This window comes from Macaca mulatta, chromosome 4 (genome assembly GCF_049350105.2).
Source record: "Macaca mulatta isolate MMU2019108-1 chromosome 4, T2T-MMU8v2.0, whole genome shotgun sequence".
NCBI classification, from domain to species: Eukaryota; Metazoa; Chordata; class Mammalia; order Primates; family Cercopithecidae; genus Macaca; species Macaca mulatta.
Genome location: NC_133409.1, coordinates 80,656,529 through 80,672,637, shown reverse-complemented (window position 1 = coordinate 80,672,637; position 16,109 = coordinate 80,656,529).

The window sequence follows — 16,109 nt, the reverse complement described above, 5'->3', positions numbered from 1 at the left end:
CTCTACACCTGGATGATTTCTTCTTTTGATGATCTGTTATAACTCTTATTTTATTTTAAAATCTGGTAAAATCACATAACATAAAATTTACTGTCTTTACCTTTTTTTTTTTTTTTTTTTTTTTTTAAGATGAGGTCTCATTCTGTTGCCCAGGCTGGAGTGCAGTGGTGCAATCGTAGCTTAGTGCAGGCTCAAATTCCTAGATTTGAGCGATCCTCCCACTTCAGCCTCTTGAGTAGCTGGACTACAGATGCGCACCATGCCCAGCTAATTTTTTTTTTTTTTTTAGAGAGATGGAGTCTTGCTTTGCTGCCCAGCCTGGTCTTGAACTCCTGGCTTCAAGCAGTCCTCCCTCCTCAGCCTCCCAAAGGACTGGGATTACAAGTGAGCCACCATGCCTAGCCTTAACCATTTTTGATTGCTAAGTATATTCACATTCTTGTACAACCATGTATGATTCACTTTTCTTTGAATGTGAAGGGCTTTTTGTACTTTCGAGAATATGGAAAACCTTTAAACCTTAAAAATATACGTAATCCCATCATCTGAAAGTAACCAATAGCAGCTTTTATTAATTTATATTTAGTATATGGAAAAAAATTTTTTTTCTTTTTGTGAGACAGGGTCTTGCTTTGTCACCCAAGCTGGAGTGCAGCGGCACAACCACGGCTCACTGCAGCCTCAACCTCCCCAGGTTCAAGTGATTCTTCCAGCTCAGCCTCCCAAGTAGCTGGGACTATAGGCCTACACCACCACGCCTGGCTACTTTTTTGCCTTTTTTTGTAGAGATGGTAAAATCACAAAACAAAAATTTACTATCTTGTGGCCCAGGCTGGTCTTGAACTCCTGGGCTCAATTGATCCTTCTGCCTTGGCCTCCCAAAGTGCTGGAATTACAGGTATGAACCACCCCCACCCCCCCCGGCTGATTTGTAAATTTTTTGTAGGGACAGTTTCCCTATGTTAGCCAGGCTAATCTTTAACTCCTGGCTTCAAGGATCCCACCTCAGCCTCACAAAGTGTTGGGATTACAGGCATGAGCCACCACACCTGGCTGAAAAGCTTAAAAAAAAAATTTATATATATAGAGATACATATATATGTGTGTATATAAAATAGACTATATATGTGTGTATATATACATATATAGACATATATATACACACACACATATAATCCCATTGCCTAGAAATAACCATTGGCATTTTTAATTTTCTTCTGCTTATATATATACACACACACACACACACACACACGAGAGTGTGTTATTTTTGAGACATAGTCTCGCTCTGTCACCAGGCTGGAGACCAGTGGCACAATCTCGGCACACTGCAACCTCCACCTTCCAGGTTCAAGCGATTCTCCAGCTGGGACTGTAGACGCGTGCTACTGCGTCCGGCTGATTTTGTGTTTTTAGTAGAGGATTTCACCATGTTAGCCAGGCTGGGTCTCGAACTCCTGACCTCGGGTGATCCATCTGTTTTGGCCTCCAAAAGTGCTGGGATTACACGCGTGAACCACCACGCCCTACCGGAGTTTATACATAGAAGAATTTGATCATTAAAACAAATAGTCCAATATGCTTACGTAATTAATGTTGCTTTTTTTTTTTTTTTTTCGAATAAAGAAGAGCTGTAAGGCACATTCAGGATAACAGGAAGACCCAGCCAGAATCCCAGGCGCCCTTCTCTGTACAGAGTACTACGTTTCCTGCCCCTGTCTGTGTCTCCCGTGTAAGCTTTTTGTAAGGGCCTTTGTATGAAGCTTTTGCTTGCTAGGCTACTAAATCAAAGCAGTGCTGTGTGATAGCCACCATTTTGTGATCGATTCTGCTCCTGATTGCCTGTTAGTTTTGTAAAATATTCCTCAAAAACTCTGTGGGGTTTCTTGTTTGCTTTGCTTTCTAGAAATAATTGAAAATTCTTAAAACTTTCACAGTTGATCAAATGTAATTTCTGTCATCCTCAATTTAGAAATCAGTATGTTGCCCTTTCTCATCCTCTCCTGTCTCTCTCTCTCTCTCTCTCTCTCTCTCACACACACACACACACACACACACACACACACACACACACACACACACACTTTCTGAATTAGTTTGGACTGCCTGGGAAATGGTAAATGTTTCTGTGGCTGCATAGCAGGCATGTTTCTTAACACAATACAGGATAGTTTATTATATTTATAGTGTGTTTTGTTTCTAAAATTACTCAAAATTCCTGGAAGATGTGGGCTGTTTTCTGAAGGTCAAGGGCTTCCATTTCTAGTTAATTTCTGAGCTGCTCAGCATCTGTAGCTATATACGCCTGCTCCAGTTTGTAAAAGTTATTTAAAACACAAACTCCAACCTTGGAGGTTTTGCTTACATCCCAAATCATATGATTTGTTTTCTTTTGTCAAGAAGAAGGAAGAGGCCTGTTAAAGTAAGGACAATGCCCAAAGTCAAAGTCCAGGGAAAGACTATTTCACACTTAAGAATCAAACCACATTTCTATGTGACTTGGTGCCAGTAGACATACTGTTGACCTGTCCTTTCATAATGCTTTTCCACCTTCACTTCTAGAAGTGCAGCCTCTCCCCCACTGCCAGTATGTCAGATATTTCAAGTGTTATTTATCACTTTCTTTCTTCTTTCTTACTCTGTTTTTCTTTTCTTTTTCTTTCTCTTTCTTTCTTCCTTTCTTCTTTCTTTTTCTTTCTTTCTTTCTTTTTTTTTTTTTTTGATGCAGTCTCGCTCTCTTCCCCAGGCTGGAGTGCAGTGGTACGATCTCAGCTCACTGCAACCTCTGCCTCCCGGGTTCAAGCTATTCTTGTGTCTCAGCCTCCCAAGTAACTGGGATTCCAGGTGCGCACCACTGCTCTCAGCTAATGTTTTGTGTTTTTAGTAGAGACAGGGATTTGCTACGTTGCCCAGGCTGGTCTCGAACTCCTGGGCTCAGGCAATCCACCCACCTCAGCCTCCCCAAGTGCTAGGATTAGGGATGTGAGCCACTGTGTCTGGTCATTTATCACTCTTTCATTGAGATCATCAGGCCACATATTAAGCCCTTATAGTTATCAATCTCCACATCGGCTCTTAAGTTCTCTCATTTCTTCATGAATTAATTCTCCACAACTTTCATTAACTAGTTCAGATATTAGTTTCGCTAGTCCCATGTTAAACTGCTTCTGCCCAAAAGCAATCAAACTCGTCCAAAAAAATCCATTTAAAACAATATTAATAAAAATCTAATTTCGATAATAATTTCCTCACAGTAAAAATCTTGGAAAATGCAGGGGAGGGGCTGCCACGTGAGAAGCTCCTGCAGCGGTGTTCTGACGACATGCCCGGCCCACGCTCTGTTTCCTTAGGTGGCTTTTGTTTGCTGAGACTGCACAGCACTAAAGGGGAAACTTATTGCTGGGAAAAATGTAACATAAAACCAAACAGTGGGAAGGGACCTTGGACTGGCATCTGGTTCAGTAGTCTGTCTCTGTCTAGGATCATACCTGACCATCCTAGATGGTAATTTCCAAAATCTGCTGGAGAAGATTCCACGAGTTTCTTTAGAAGGGAATCAGTAAACAACAACAGCAAAAATAAGTAATAACAGACTATGCGCCAATGTCAGATTATATAAGAGATCCCATTTAGATGGATACTCAATTTTCCATGATGTGGTTATTACGCATTGCATGGCTGTACCAAAATATCTCATGTACCCTGTAAATATATACGCCTACTACATACCCACAGAAACTAAAAAATAATTTAAAAAGATGCCATTTAAAGGGACCATATCGACAGCCTGCAGTGTTTCTTTTTAGTAAGACATTTCTTAATGGAACACTATCCCTACTAAAATTTTCTTCAAGGCTTATGTAAAAGATGTCCTAAGTAACACAATCTAGAAAGCATGTCATAATGTACTCCAATGTGCAGTGGGCCTTTAGAAGTGTAAAAATTCCTTATGGTTAAGGTGAAAGTCTGACTTTTAAGAAACTGTAGAACTGGAATTGACTGATTCTGAAGAAAGATTGAACATGATGCACGTCAGTTGTTGCTTAACACCACCAGAGGGCACTCTTCACTTGCTCTCTGAAACAATTTTATTTTACATCCCCTCATAGCTATAATACTCTTTTGAGTATCTGAATATCCATATGATTGATAAACTTACCTAGGAAATTTTCTGACTGAAAAAAAATGTGTAATTATAAGTAATGCCTTTTGAGCTCTTATGCAGAAGACAGGGGCTGTCAACACAGTTCACAATACTGAAGAGATAATCAGATACTGGTAACTCGTCTAGAAAAAAGTGTTTCTGAAAGTCTTCTTGTAATAAGAAACCACAGGACTGTAAACATTCAGTTACATTAAATAATCATACTGCATTATTATCCCATACATTTCTCCCCCACCTTTCAAGCTATGAGCAATATAAAGCTTCTCCCAAGCATGGTGGCTCACACCTGAAATCCCAGTGCTTTGGAGGCCAACCTGGAGGGATCACTTGAGGCCAGGAGTTCAAGACCAGCCTGATGAACATAGTGAGACTCTGTGATATGGTTTGGCTGTTCCCCACCCAAATCTCATCTTGAATTGTAGCTCTTATAATTCCCAGGTGTTGTGGGAGGGACCCCGTGGGAGATAATCGAATCGTGGAGCTGGGTCTTTCCCATGCTATTCTCGTGATAGTGAATAATTCTCACGAAAGCTGATCATTTCATAAAGGGGAGTTTCCATGCACGAGCTCCCTTCTCTTGTCTGCCACCATATGAGACATGCCTTTCACCTTCCACCACGATCGTGAGGCCTCCCCAACCATGTGGAACTGAGAGTCCATTAAACCTCTCTCTTGTGTAAAATTGTCCAGTCTTAGGTATGTCTTTATCAACAGCATGAAAACGGACTAATACAGCCTGATTCTACAAAACCTCAGCTGGGCGTGGTAGTTTGTGTCAGTAATTCCAGCTGCTTGGAAGGCTGAGGCAGGAGGATTGCTTGAGACCAGGAGTTTGATGCTGTAGTGGCTATGATCACACCACTGCACTCCAGCCTGGGAGACACAGTGAGACTGTCCAAAAAAAAGAAAAAGAAAGAAAGAAATGCAAGACTTCTTCACTGGGATTTTATTACTGAAAACTTTGATGTTCCTCTTCTCACTCAGACATCTTAATAGGGCTGTCCATACTTCCATTATTTGAGAAGAAACAGTATCTTGTCAAAATGCTGATATCACACCCAGGTATTCTAAGTATTGGATTTAAATGTGTGCCTCTAGAAACAAGGAAAAATTAGATACAAGTTCTGAAAGAATTTTCAGGTATAATTTAATGAAGAAATATGTCTTTTACCTTCGGCTTCCATTTATGTGTCACTGATTAATGTAATAATAGCTTTTACTTTTATAGTGCTTTATAGGTGACATGGTGTTTTAAAATTTAATTCTCACAAAACCCTCCTAAGGTTAAGATGGCAGATGTCAATATTCCTATATTACCGCTGGGTTCAGGGAAATTACATTAACTACTTGGGCACAACCAGGCTTGGAGCTAGCTAGACAAGACACCTCAGAATTCTGATTTGAATCATTCTCTTCTTCTAGTCACCGGAACCAGGCAGCAAGCTTCCTTCTGACTCTTTAGAAAGATCCAGGAAGACAAGGAAGTGAGTAGGAGAGTTGAAAGGATCAAAATCACACACCAATGCGATTGCCCACATTTGCTTCTGTCTGAATGTTTCCATCCATGCCACCCATTTCTACTAGTCATTCTCTAAAGCCACTCTCATCTCATCCTGCTACCCTGTGTTTCTCTGGTTTTGTTTGTTGGTTTTTTGGTTTTTGTTTCGAGACAGAATCTCACTCTGTCGCCGGGCTGGAGTGCGGTGGCGTGATCTTGGCTCACTGCAACCTCTGCCTCCCGGGTTCAAGCGATTCTCCTGCCTCAGCCTCCCAAATAGCTGGGATTACAGACACATGCCACCACGCCCAGCTAATTTTTGTATTTCTAGTAGAGACGGGGTTTCACCATGTTGCCCAGGATGGTCTCGGTCTCCTGACCTCAGGTGATCCACCTGCCTTGGCCTCCCAAAGTGCTGGGATTACAGGAGTGAGCCACCGCACCTGGCCTTTTTTTTTTTTGAGACAGAGTTTTGCTTTTGTTTCCCAGGCTGGAGTGCAATGGCACAATCTTAGCTCACTGCTGCAACCTCCGCTTCCCGGGTTTGAGCGATTTTTCTGCCTCAGTCTCCTGAGTACCCGGGATTACAGGCGCGCACCATGCCTGGGTAATTTTTGTATTTTTAGTACAGGCGGGGTTTCACCATGTTGACCAGGCTGGTCTGGAACTCCTGATTCAAGTGATCCACCTGCTGCGGCCTCCCAAAGTGCTGGGATTACAGGCGTGAGCCACTGCGCCCGGCCGTGTTTCTTACAGCGGGAAGCAAGGTTATGAATGCACTAGCCTGCAAAGTCTGGACCTGCCAGGAGTTCCACCCAATCTTGGCATGCTTGTGCAAGGAAGTTCCTGGACCTCACCCCAGACCAGTTTCTCAAAGTTCCCATCCATATGAAGCACCTGGGGAGCTTTTAAGACTCCCGATGCCCAGATGAATGGCATTTGAATCTTTTATCCCAATGTGCAGCCCGGGCTAAACCCACTGTCCTGGGTATATTGCGTCAGTATCTGTGAGGGTGGGCTCTTGGAGCTAGACTTTTAACTGGTTCCCTGAGTGACTCTTTTATAAAAAGTCTGAAAGTTGGCCAGGAGCCAATAAATACAAGCTGCTTTTCATTGGACTGTGAACAAGAATACTTGGGTTCTAGTTTTTCTTGGGTTCCATTTTCCTGGCTGTGTTTTTCATCTGCCCAGTGGGTGCAGGAGGTAGACTCAAATGATCAGACCTCAAAGCGGTCAAGAGGATCTCAAAATGCGGTTCCCTTAACAGCGGCATCAGCATCCTGCCCTGGCAACACGGCAAAACTTCGTCTCTACAAAAAATACAAAAATTAGCAAGGCGTGGTGGTGCGTGCCTGTAGTTCCAGCTTCTTGGGAGGCTGAGGCGGTAGGATCACTTGAAGCCAGGAGATCAAGGCTGCAGTGAGCTGTGATAGTGCCACCACACTCCAGCCTGGACAACAGAGGGAGGCTGTCTCAAAAAAAAAAAAAAAAAAAAAAAAGACAGTTATCCTCAACATAACTTTTTTGGATCAAGAGGTGACCAATAATCGCAGACATCTGAGTGCCAGCAAGGGTCCGAGGGGGTTCAGAACTTCCTGGTCCTTGGTCAGGTCATAATGCTCCTGTAAACCTTTACCAGAGTAGTTGGTTTGTTTTTTTAAAAGTATATATATACTTCCCCTTTAATCCCAGAGCTGGTTTCAAAAGCTACATGATTGCTGTTTTTGTGTTTTATCTCAGTTCTCTAAAATTATCCTAGGCTGCATGCAGGAATGGGTACAGGCCGTTTAAACAAATGGAGTTGTGTTAGTTCTTTCCCTGCTTCACTGTTACACCAGTGCTATCCATCCACTGGCTGCCTCAGAGAGGTCTCTGCAGCGCCCTCTCTCTGCCTAGTGCTTTCTGGAACCACTGGTCTAAGCTGGAGTTGGCTCTTCTCCCTGCCCCAGGCAAACAGGTCCAGGGAGATTGCAGCCGTGAGTGTGGGCCGCTCAGGCCTCCAGCCATTTCTGCTATAAGCAAAAGGAGCCCTGGTAATAATCCCCTGCCCTGTCTGTCCTGTGGGTCCTGGCACTGACCTTTACAAGGCTCTTTACAAGGACTGTGGCTGCCAAGATTCCAGAAGGCTTAAGGATTCGATTTGACAAAGGAAAAAGGGAAAGAGGAGGACAAACATGTACTGGGTGCGAGCTATGTGTTAGGAAAGGTTCGAGTGCATATGTGAGGACACAGTGGCTCTGAACGCTTCAGAGCGTTGCCTAAGATCACACTGTCAGAGCCAGTGCTCAGAACTGCTTCTGTCCAACCTCCAAGCCACATCCAGGGCAGGACTCTGCCTCCTTTTTCAGGCCTGTGCTTTTCAGCTGCTTCCATCTATGAGGGAAGTGGAGGCAAACAATGTCGATAAGAAATCAGTTTGGGACAAAATATGCTAGGACCCCATTTTTTCACAGGAATTAGTAGCTAATTTTAAAGGCCAATGTCAGATTTTAATTTTTCTTTTTTTCTAAGAAAATGCCCATCTATATAAATACATGTACAAAAAATAGAAAGTCTTACATTTTTCTATTTTAGTATGAAAACTCCTTGATAACCTAAGGAAAGGAGCTGGGAACCAGATATGCTGGTGTCCGCACACTCAACCTCCAGGAGCACTGGAGAGAAAGAGGGCCGCAGACGGGCGGGGCCTCAGTCTCAGAGGTCCGGGAGGAAGTCCCGGCTTTGTGACTTGCTGAATTGTCTTGGTAAATTCAATCTATTTGAGCTTCAGTTTCCTCCTCTGCAAAGTGGTGATCATAACTACCTTGCACAATCGTTGTGAAAATACTAAATCATATATTTTAAATGCAGTCTCTGGTAGATAATAGGCACTCAATACATGCTGTTCTCACTATCTCCCATTACACCTAATTGTTCTTACTAACAAAACATATCAGCCCTAATACGAAAAGTTAGAAGGGATCAGGTGAGAACAACAAAAGTAGTGCGAAGCATATTAAAAAAAAAAATTGGTCCCCAAGACAACAGAAGTGGTTCTTTTTTTCTTTTTATGAGATAGGGTCTCATTCCATTGCCCAGAGAGCACTGGACTACAGTGACATGATCTCAACTCACTGCAAGCTCCGCCTCCCAGGCTCAAGTAATCCTCCCACCCCAGCCTCCCAAGTAGCTGGGATTATAGGCATGCACTACCATGCTTGGTTCATTTTTGTATTTTTTTGTAGAGACAGAGTTTCGCCATGTTGGCCAGGCTGGTCTTGAACTCCTGGGCTCGAGGGATCTCCCTGCCTCAGCCTCCCAAAGTGCTGGGATTACAGGCATGAGCCACCGCGCCCAGCCTACAGAAGCAATTTTAAGAGACGTAATGTCATAGCAGATGAGTGAATTATAGTTCTGTTTTCAGCACAGTGTAGCTGGCCCCCTGGGAGGTTGAACCTGAGGTTTGTTCCCTGAGATCCTTCTGAGGTCTTGCCTCAGCCAGTCTCTACACAAATGAAATAATTATAATGTAGTCACCAACAGTTGTGAACAGCTCAGTATGCTTTCCTCATTTGCAGATAAATATCAAGAATTAAATGGCTATCACTTCCCCATCCAAGGTCCCTTCTTATAAGAGCTGTTTTACAGTCGTGGGACCTCCACAGACTTGGACGTGAGATAGTTTAGCCCAGTTCAAACCACTTTTGGTTCTGTTGGCCTGCCAATCAAGGAATCAGAAGGTAAAATCCCGAGTCAAAGTGCTATGTCCTCCTGGGAGCAGGCCCCGTGCACTGGCCCAGCAATGATAAGCACCGTGGCATTTAACAGGCAGCTGGGACGAGCGAATAGACGAAGAAAATCAGAAAGACATAACTAAAAGTGGGAAAGGTGTGAATTTTCTCATGACAGGATGAAGAAGAAAGCTGGGAGAACTTGGAAGTTAGTGGAATATATTTGTCCTCAGTGAATAGCAAGAAAATATTAACATAGTGTTTAACATCCAGGATCCAGCTGGGCACGGTGGCTCACACCTGTAATCTTAGTACTTTGGGAGGCCAAGGTGGGCAGATTGCTTGAGTTCAGGAGTTCGAGACCAGCCTGGGGAACACGGTGAGACCCCATCTCAACAAAAATTACAAAAATTAGCCAGGCATAGTGGCACACGCCTCTAGTCCCAGCTTCTCGGGAGGCCGAGGTGGGAGGATCACTGGACCCTGGCAGGTGGAGGCTACAGTGAGCTGAGATTGCACCACTGCACTCCAGCCTGGGCAACAGAGCAAGAACCTGTCTCAAAAACAAGCAAACAAACCAAATACAAAAAACACAAAACAAAATCCAAGACCCAGTGGTACAGCAACCAAGAGGACGCTGCTATGGATGACACTGGAACTGTGAACATGGCCCAAAACTGGAATGAGAACAAGGCCTAAGCATAGAGTAGGAGTAAATAGAAAATAAGTCGGTTTCTCAGAGTTGAAGACACAGCCTGAGAAGCATAGTGAGATCCTATCTCTACCAAAAAAAAAAAAAAGAAAAAAAAAAGTTAGCCAGGCATGCTGGTGTGCACTTGTGGTCCCAGCTATTGGAGAAGCTGATCTGGGAGGATCACTTGAATCCAGGAGTTCAAAGCTGCAGTGAGCTGTGATCACGCCACTGCACTCCAGTCTGGACAACAGAGCAAGAACCTGTCTCCAAAAAAAAAAAAAAAAAAAAGAACCAGAGTTGTAAGCAGAACTAGGAAAGTGAACAGACCACATATGTTTGGGACCTGCCAACGTGACCTTGGGTTAATTACTTACCACCTTCTCTGTACCCACCTTCTCTCCCTTCTAAAAAGGGGACACAGGGCCTGCCCTCCCACATTGACAGTACTGTTGAGGGTTCAAATAGGTAAGTGAAACAGCGTTGCTAGATTCAACAATGATATGAAGAGACACTGAGACCTGAGCAAACGTCCCTGCTGTGGCTGCCATACAACCACCCATACTGTGTGCATAAGCCACAGAGAGCAGCAAAGGAAGGAAGAGCAGATCCACAGAGGTGTGGGAGTTTACCCTGGGGGCACCGCTGGATGAGAAATGCGGGCATTTCCGGTAGAGGTGGGCTCGTGTGTGATGAGTTCAGGGGATGGAGAAGTCCCCGCCTTGGCTGGGTGCAGGTGATCGGGTATGGGAAGGGCCTTGGTGGCATGCAGAGAGTGTGGCCTTTTCTCTGCAGGAAAGGAAGCTCCATTGGAAGGTTTTCAATTCTGTTGGCAAATTTTCCGATTATTCCGATAGCAGCACAAAGGTCAACTGGAAAATGCAAGGCCAGAGGTGGAGAAACAAGGTGGGGTTCTATTGCAGGAACCAGGGGAGAGCCACAGGGGCTAGAAACAGAGGCGCTTAGAGAATGACGACATTCGTCATTCTGCTTGAAAATAATAAATAACTCATTACATGTTAACATGAAGAACACTTTTCTATTTATAAAATTTATAAAATTACTATTTTATAAAACAAAAAAAGTATACGGTGGCATTGTTTTATGCTTTTGCAATTCTTTTAGAGGTGTGGCTCCATAGAAGAGCTGGATTTTCACTTCTGCCCTGCATTCAGTGGATTGTAGCCTATTGTTTTGGTTGAAGTATATGAAGAAAATCTAGTCACACAGATTTTGGAAAAGGTAAGAGGACAGATTAAGTACTTTAATAATCTTGAGATAATTGTGGATTTTTTTTTTTTTTTTTTTTTTTTTTTTTTGAGACAGAGTCTTGCTCTGTCACCCAGGCTGGAGTTCTGTGGCATGATCTCTGCTCACTGCAGCTTCCGCCTCCTGGGTTCCAGCAATTCTCCTGAGTAGCTGGGATTGTAGGTGCGCACCACTACACCTGGCTAATTTTTGTTCTTTTAGTAGAGATGTGGTTTTGCCATGTTGCCCGTGCTGGTCTTGAATTCCTGGCCTTAAGTGATCCACCCACCTTGGCCTCCCCAAAGTGTTGGGATTACAGGCATGAGCCACCACGCCCAGCCAACTGAGGCTATTCTTGATGCTACAAGAAACTCTATACTTAATAGTTTCTTTTTTCTTTTTTTTAAGGTCAAGTGAAGCAGTGGGAGTGGAAAAGGAACAATCTTTCATAAAGGTTGTTTGCAGTGTGGAGTCTGAAACCCTATTAATGGCAGTTTTGTGCTGCTGCACTGGTCTAGCTTGTGCTTGGAATAGATCTTATATCCATGTGTGTGACTTTATAACATCATGTGTTGATCACTTAAAAAATACTGGCTCACTGATGCAGATCTTTCAAATGTTAACACGTTTCAGAATAAAAGATCCAAAATTCACTCATTTATTATCATTCATTCATTCATTCATTCATGGGGGGTGCAAGGAACGAGGAAAAGAAAAAACCTTAACTAGAAAAATCTTTATGTATTAGGAAGCTGGTAAACTCACAGTGACGTCTTCAACTTGGAAATCTGTATCTTCAGCCCAGATCCCTTCACTGAGTTCCAGGCTGACTTACCCAATTGCCTGCTTGACATCTCTTCATTATTCTCAAGGCCCCTCAAACTTACCATGAAGAAAACATACTCAGGCTTTGCATTCAAACCTGGTGCTCTGCCATGTTCCTGGCCAGAGAATCGCCAGCAGTAACTTAAGCCAGAAATCTCTGACACACCTCCCTCACTCACCACCACTTCTGTTCCCACGAATAGCCAAGTCCTGTCAGCTTTATCTTCTGGTGGGCTGTAGCCATGTCTGTCCACAGAAAACCCCCAAGTGGACATCAGTGGAGACTCCCCAGCTCTTACAGCACAGTCTTAGGTAAGGGGAAGCTGGTCAAAAGCTGGCTCAGCACAAAGTTCAGGGCTGGAAACCTGGACATCAGGCCTCAATGCCATGGCCCGTTGAGTGACAGAATTAATTTCTTTCATGGTATAAGACGCTCCTTCCATTTGGGCCTATCCTTGAGGCCAACTAGGGTGAGTGTGTTAGATGCCAAGGGCTTGCTACTCAGGGTCAAAAGATGGGCTGTCAAGTTTCCATTCCAGTACCTAGGACAGCTTATGGGAGAAAACGTGGGTTTCTTAAGACTGTCCCCCTCGTCCACCACAGAACAGACCCAGGGAGGTTTTCTGACTCCTTCATGTGACTCCTCTTATTGTCGAATCTTAGGAAGCTAGAAGGGAGTGAATGTTCAGACGCAGTGGATAAAAAACTGAAGTCCACCAAGTCCCGTCAGTAAAACTCTGAAGGCTTCTTCATCACTGCATCTAGTCAACACTGTCTGCGCTGCCTTCTGGCCATTTTTCTTTGTTCACAGTCAAAGCAGCCAGGATGGCAGGACCTTTGAAGTAAGGCATGACCGACCCGTGAGCACTGCCCCTGCTGATCCGCTCAGAATACAGTGGCCTGCACCAGGGCAGTCGCCACAGCCTCGGCCTTCGGGCACAGCATTCGAACAAGCTAGATACATGGAAGAGGGATGAAATAAAAAATACACACATTTTCTAAGTAAGAAATTTATTTGATCAAGTGGCAATATATGAAGATATTTTAAACTATAAGGCTGTATCCAGACAAAAAGCATCTTTATTATAAAGTAAGTGTTATCAATTTAAATGGCACCTAAAATCAAAGAATGAGTTTCCTATAAAGGTCTGTATAAAGCTTTCATAAAATCCTCATGTATTTTAAAACTAGGTTGCAAGTGTAACAGAAAAACCTATAAACAGTACTTAAAAGCAGATTTCTTAAAATTTATGATACCTACAGTGTGTCACTATAGACAGTATTCGGGGGGCTCTGTGACAATCAAACATGGCTGCCGTGAGTAAGGGAGCGTGTCCCCTGAGGAGCAGAACTGAAGTGGTGAATACGCCTCAGCCTCGAGCTCCCCACACAGCATCCTACCATTCCAAATTCTTGGGACTTTGAATTGAGAATTACTAAAACAGGTGGTGGGAAACCAGGATTGGAAAGAGGGAAGGGAGAGGAAACCAAGGCATGCCAGGATCAAAGATATCTATAAAGCAGCTTTATAAATGACCAAGAAAATGGGTTTCTAAAACCCACAAAATGGTGAGACCTTGGGGCTGCAACATGGCATCTGAGAAGAAGATGATACCACGCCCTGCTGGGAGGGGCTGACCTGCATGCCAGGTGCTTGGCTTGGAGCCACCACACGCAACAGCATGAAACTTCCTCTGCAGTGCCAAGTCATTACCTGGAAACACTGGGGACAGGTCAGTGTGTAGGTTATACCAGCTTTCCCCAAAGATTTTTCCAGCAACCAAGTGACTCTGTCTTTGGGGCTGTGATGGGAGCTGACATGGAGGAATCTGCAGCTCCAGGTTCTAAGATCAAGAGAGCTTCAGACAAGTGGGAACACCAGATATAAAGAGGGTGACATACACACACTGTTTGCAGCAAAACGCAAAGGTGTCCAATGATTAAAATGAAATTGAGTGATAGGGAGAAATGGAGAAGATTCCAGAGAGCCAGGGATGATAACTAAAAATAATTATATAGCACCCATTATTACTAATTTATTTTAGCATCACTGTAGATTTATATAGTGTCTATGCTATTAGTTTAGTAAATATAAATATTTATGAGGGATTTCAAAATATTTTAAATGACATATACATTCTAATATAAATATTACACTCCAGATTCATACAACTGAGTTGATGTTACATTTAAAAGTAGTAGATACGGGGTTGTATATGGAGTAACTTTTGCAGACCATTTTCTGAACTTTGATCATTCAGCTAAGTAAAGGCCAAAAAACACAGGAAGCATCTTACTGGGAACTTTGGCAGCAAACATGTTTTTATCTATGTATTTATGCATTATACAAAGATATACTTATTCATTTGTATAAATGAATTTAAAGTACTCCATAGGAGATCTTACATTTAAAACACTTTTCTGTCTTCTTATCTGCTTCTTTGCAATCAAGTCTATATGGGAGGGCTTCTCAATGCCTTATACCTTTTTTCAGAGTCTCACTGTCTTCCTTAGAGGTGTGTATTTAAAAATAGTTTCATGTTTCCCATTCAGGCTAAGTGGCTCTTTTAAGAGTCCTAACCTTGAGATTACAATCTTCACATTGAGACACTATACACACACACACTTTAATAAAAACAGTAAATGGTCTTATGTCACCTACTTTTAGCAGTGTGCTTTTAAAACAGGTTTGTTCCCAGCATTACAGAAAATAATCTCCAAACACATTCATTACTCCATTATTTTCTACTCAGGGAAGGATGTTACATCTAACGACTGTATAGAGTGATTCTGTAAATTAGTCTTATGCATGTGTAAACTAAATGGGTTGCCTAACTTTACCCCAGTGGTTACAGGAAAGTAGTATCGGCTATGATGTCACAGTCACACCTGTGCTCTCAGGTACAGGGAGACAGTGAGAGCGTGAGAGAGAGTTCAACCTGAGAGAGCTTTATCATTTCAAAGCCTAGGCTGTCACTCACCTTTGCTTCATTTCTCCAAAACAAGTTCCTAATTTAGCTACCTGAAGAAACTGCTGCAGCAGTACAGTGAAAGCAGCCTTTTTTTTGAAATAGGGTCTCACTCTGTTGCCCAGGCTAGAGTGCAGTGGTGTGATCTGGGCTCACTGCAACCTCAACCTCCCAGGTTCAAGCGAACCTCCTACCTTAGCCTTCTGAGTATCTGGGACTACAGGCGTGCACCACCACGCCCAGCTAATTTTGTTTGTAGAGATGGGGTTTAGCCATGTTGCCCAGGCTGGTCTTGCCCAGGCTGGTCTTGAACTCCTGGGCTTAAGTAATCCATCCACCTTGGCCTCCCAAAGTGCTGTGATTACAGGTGTGAGCCACCATGTCCAGTCGACAATAGCCTTTTTACTGTGACGTCAATAAACCAACATCTGATGAAGATGTCAGGAACTGGATCCAGAGTCTGCATAAATTTTCTCAATGAGTGACCGAGCATGTAAATTTAACTCAAATGAAATTACTAAAATAATTGCTTTAAAAATATATTTAGGAAAATGAGGTGACCCTAGATGAGCTTATTTATATGCCTCCTCTAACAGAATTACCTCATGGGAAGAGTTGCTGCTTTTGGCTCAGTTCACCTGAAAACAATTTCATTTGGAACTTTTCTTAGCCGTTTAACCTAACAGGGGACTGACTCAAAGTTGGTTCTAGTGGATGAAGCAAAAGAGACATGACCAGCATGGCCAATCAACGAGCTTCACTCAACGGAGTGTCCTGGCCAAGTGCCACAGCCACGCTGACCAGACACACTGACCAGTTATGCATTTCCCACCAGCCAAACGCCACTGTTTACTAAACCATGATTTCAGTAGAAAAGAGAGCTCTGGAATGAAGGCCCTCACTGCAGTATCTGGGTTGGGTGTCCACAGCCTGGCCTGTGGTAAACCCTCTGCCCTCCACTGTGTTCACGTTCACGGCTCTGGCACTGGGGCATCTGGCACTT